Consider the following 4,664-nt stretch of genomic DNA (forward strand, 5'->3'; position numbering starts at 1 on the left):
TGTACCACCCCCCCCCCCATTGTCCTTAGTTACTCCAAGCAGAATGTACTATTTGCTCGTGCATTTCTGCCCCCCCCCCCGTTCTGCCACATCGCAGCTCTCAAGGTTATTTGTGTCTTTGCTATTTGTGTCTTAAAACATTTGCCTTGCATTTTAAATGCGTTTCAGTTTTGTTTGTTTTTTTGGTCATGTGACTGTAAATGTCTAACCTACAAAATTGTCATTGCTGTTTGGTGGAATCAGATTGGTGAGGAATAAAATGCAGAGTTTGGTGCTGTTTTAGGAAAATAATCCATGATGCAGTGGTGTGATTAAGCAGTTTCTGAGGATCTGTTATCTGTTTATTATTTTTATGTAGCAGCACATCCTCAAGTATCTATTTCTCTTAGACCACAGCATCTTGCCAATGTTTTTTTCTTTAAATATATAATTTTTTTTTATCAATTTATAGTTACATTGTGGAATTTGCATTACACATCTTCCTGTAAAACTATAAAGAATCATTCCTTCATGGGCTTCTTTTTATTGTATTTTATGGTCATGTTACCAAGAAAGCACAGCATGACAACTGTCCTGAAGCTGGAGCATTCGCTGTATGGTTGCCTGTGCATGAGCTGTTCGTGTAGAAACAATAGTGAATTAGAAACACCATGTTAGTGTAAACCTGTGCTCTGTCGCAGCTACAATTAATCAACACCTGACCAACCAGAATCCAGAGTCATCAGAGCTGTGGTTAGAAATCAAATGTCCACCATGGAGCCCAAGTGTTGTCCATTACCTAAGATATGTTTCGTACCCGAAGTAACGGAGGATACAGATTTCACGTGTCAGACATGTCTTGACTGATGGATTCTGCACAGAGTGTTTGAGACTGTCATTTCACAGTTTAGTTTTGCACTTTGTAAAGGTGTGAAGGAGATTCAGGGTCTTTATATCAGTCTTAATAGCAGTGTTAAATCATCAGAGTAACTTTAAAGCACTATCAATAATGACACTTGACAATTGAGACCAATTTAGACCCAAACAATTGAGGGTAAATGCCTAGCTCAAGGACCCAGCAGTGGCAGCTTGGTGGAGCTGGGACTCCAATTGGTAATTCAACACCTTAACCACTAGGCTACCACAGCCACACTTGTCTGGTGAACTGTTACCATCCTCTACAAGTCCAATATTACAAGTACACCGTTTCCAGCCTTTACACCCTAACTAGTGCACTATTTGTCAATCAGCTTACCAACACTTACTGATTACACTAACGTGTGCACTAAATGCCCTATGAGCCAAACTTGCTGGCCTCTACAACCTAGATAGTGCACTATATATCCAATTAGCCAACATTTTTGGCCTTTACATCCTAACTAGTCCAAAATACCACCTATATTGGCTGTGCCTTATAGTGAGATTTCACAGCCCTGTACACCATAATGTCTAATAAACAACTAAGAACATCCCCTTCATGTATAACAGTGAACAGCATAGTGCACTCTGTGTCTAATAGGAAGCTGATATATAGTGGTGTATCACTTTAGTCTCCGAAAACGCTGATATGGTTTCGAGCCTTTGATGTGTGATCTGTCTTCCTTCTGCTGTGTCTCACTCAACCTCCTGCTGTGTCTCACTGCCTGTCTTTCTGTTTTACACTCCTACACTCTCTTAGCTCTGCTCTTCTTTACTGAGATAAAACTCATCACATCACCGTAAAAAGGCCGCATTTGCAAGCAGGAGTTCAGCCACATGACACATAATGTTGTGATGATCAGATGTAACGAGGCTGCATGGTGATCTTCACTCTGTCACTGGAACCATTGAGCCATAAAGCAGTTTTTAAATGCTAAAAAAAATGTCGTTTACATCAGTGTAGTTTAACGTAGATTAGATTTGAAATACATACAACTATTAATAATTACACATAAGTAAAATCATTATTAAAAGATAAAGATCCCTGAACAAATTTCAAATTTAAAGAAATCTTTTCTAAATCCATCATTTTTTTCATGCAAAAATAAAAAAAAATATTTAAATGCAAATTCTAAGTATTTTAATCATGTAAACATACAGGATTTGTGCAGGCTAAAGTACAACAAACATTTTCTAATATACATTTATCAATAAGTTAATCCTTTCAAAAGGTTTAGATGTAAATTATTTTAACTCTGTAAATAAAATTTTCATGGAGAATTAAAATAAAATGAGATGATTATTTGTAAAATATATATACTGTGCTGTTGGTGTAAGGATGGAGACCGGGAGTCCTGATGTTTACGGTGCAATCGTCATCCTCATTGCCCGAGCGTGAGGAATTTCAGGATGACGTTAAACACCACGTGTATTTTCTCTGCTGTGCTGAGGAAGCCTCAGGATGAGCCTCATTCATGTCGCTAATAAAACACTAAGTCAGATCTCAGTGACTCACTATGAGCCTGGGAATTTATTCACACAGTGCCGATCTGTGCTAATGATGAGCATGAGCTCGACTCCCTGCTGCTCTTATCGCACTCAGGAATCTGTCAAGCTTCAGTGCTCTGGCTTTATTCACTGCCCTCATCACAGATTAATGCACAAACATAGCTTTAAACACAAATCACAGAGATGTTGTGGGGGAAACATGTCATAGAAATCACATCAGAAACATCCATCGTGCATCATCTTAAGTACTCAGACTAGACAGGGTCACGGATCAAGGTGAGAATGCTCAGGATTGGGTTTCAATCCATATCATGACAATCTCTCTGTCTCTCTCACTCGGTCTTTCACGTGTGTGTGAGAGTGAGAGACATGGACAACATGGAAGGACAACACTACAGGGGAACCTACAATCCCATTAAACCCTTTAAAGTACAGGGAGAACATGCTAACTGTAGGAGTAAAATTTCCTATTAAATATTACTTTATAGGGAAATTTTATTTATAATTATTTATTATTATTATTATTATTATTATTATGATTATTATTATTATTATTAATATATATTTATTATTATTTCTTTTCATTGTAACACTGATACCCACATGCTATGTTAACAATGATTTAATTATTAAAAATATTCTTTTAAATATTTTTTTAAAATAATTTATTTTCCATTTAATTGTTTTCTTCAAAAGGATTTTTTAAAAAACGATTTCTACCAAATAACAGTAAAAAAAAATACTGATTTCATTTTTATTTAAAACACTGAAGTCCACTTTATTCACCAATTAAACAAACTGAGTTTTTCTTTATTGCATCCAAAATTGTTCTTTATATATTAAAACCGCATGCTATGTATTTATTATGTAGTTAAGGTTTTAAGAGGAAACCATTAACGTAATTTTTATTTTCACACACATTTTATTTCTTTTTTGTTAGTTAACACTTTCATTAGTATTTATAAACGTTAAAAAAACAACAGTGGATGTAAGAGGATGGTATTTGTTTACACAGTGTACACTACTTTGTACAGTGCATAGACTTTTTATCTGTTTATAGATACATGTAATGGTTGATGAGGGATTGTGGGCTGCAGGTAATATTGCAGGTCATATTTCACAGAATACAAGAAAAAGATTGTGGCACGTGAGAGGTGTAAATTAGGAAGGTGCCACAGATCACGTAAGGCTGCTGCAGCTGCTGCCCAATCTGTAACACACACACACACACACTCTCTCTCTCTCTCTCTCTCTCACACACACACACACACACACACACACACACACACACACACACACACACACACACACACACACACACACACACACACACACACACATCAAAGGTTTACGACCATAACATAATGTTTAAAAACACGGCCGGCTTATGGTACCATATTTTTTACTGTGTTTTTTCTAGTTTTGTACTAAAGGTGTGAGGCATCGAACCTTGACATAAAAACTATTAGCCGATTTCCCAAAATACAAATGTATTTTTGCAGGTTTTTCTTTTTTTTAAAAACCCTCAAAATTACACTGGTTAATGAAAGAGAACTTGTCCTAACTGATGTGTTTCCTGAAAGAATGAATACACTTTAACAGTCGGTTTGGAAAAATTTATTAATAAGAACATGAAGGTGAAGCCCAGAACACAGAGAGCAGGGAAGTGTAAAGAGATGTGCACAAATCAGGTTGATGTGGTTTGGGTAACCACAAGCAGTCTAAACTATGATGACACTGTGTCGGAGGGATGGAAGTGACAGAATATGAGGAATAGGTAGATCTGTTTTAGTTTTCCCTATTTACACAACAGATCGAGATTTAAGACTGCAAGGTAAGTTTAGCATGTTAACATGCTAGCCTAACATACGCTTACAGATGTAACATTATTATTTAGTAACAGATTTTGCTAAGTTTCTGTCTATGGAAATACTTGTAATGTTCAATTGCTCTGTCAGAATGTAACTTTCCTTGTGCTACAAGCTACAAATTAGGAAACATGACTTCAGGTGTATCATCTGCTAGCAACAAGCTGTAACTGCATACAGTCATAAAATGAGTACGAGTTCATCTCACAGAGTGAGTACACCCCTCACATTTTCCCTTATTTTGAGGGGACAGCAAATTTACACTGTTACACAAGCTGTACACTGTACACTGTACATTGTAGTAAAGTGTCATTTCTTCTGTGTTGTCACATGAAAAGATATAATAAAATGTTTGTGTTCTAGAGTTCACAAGTAAATATGTAGAGCTTC

At 36.4% G+C, this 4,664-nt stretch overlaps 1 protein-coding gene across 1 annotated transcript in view; it reads right to left on the reverse strand.

The window, feature by feature from the left end:
- Positions 1-4,008: 4,008 nt before the first annotated feature.
- Positions 4,009-4,664, reverse strand: part of oplah (5-oxoprolinase, ATP-hydrolysing) — a 19,051-nt gene continuing 18,395 nt past the window's right edge. Inside the window, exon 28 of the mRNA XM_047817354.1 lies at positions 4,009-4,664. This exon is cut by the window's right edge and continues 213 nt beyond it. The gene's annotated coding sequence lies outside the window, so the exon portion shown is untranslated.

Source organism: Tachysurus fulvidraco, chromosome 8, assembly GCF_022655615.1.
Source record: "Tachysurus fulvidraco isolate hzauxx_2018 chromosome 8, HZAU_PFXX_2.0, whole genome shotgun sequence".
Lineage (NCBI taxonomy): Eukaryota > Metazoa > Chordata > Actinopteri > Siluriformes > Bagridae > Tachysurus > Tachysurus fulvidraco.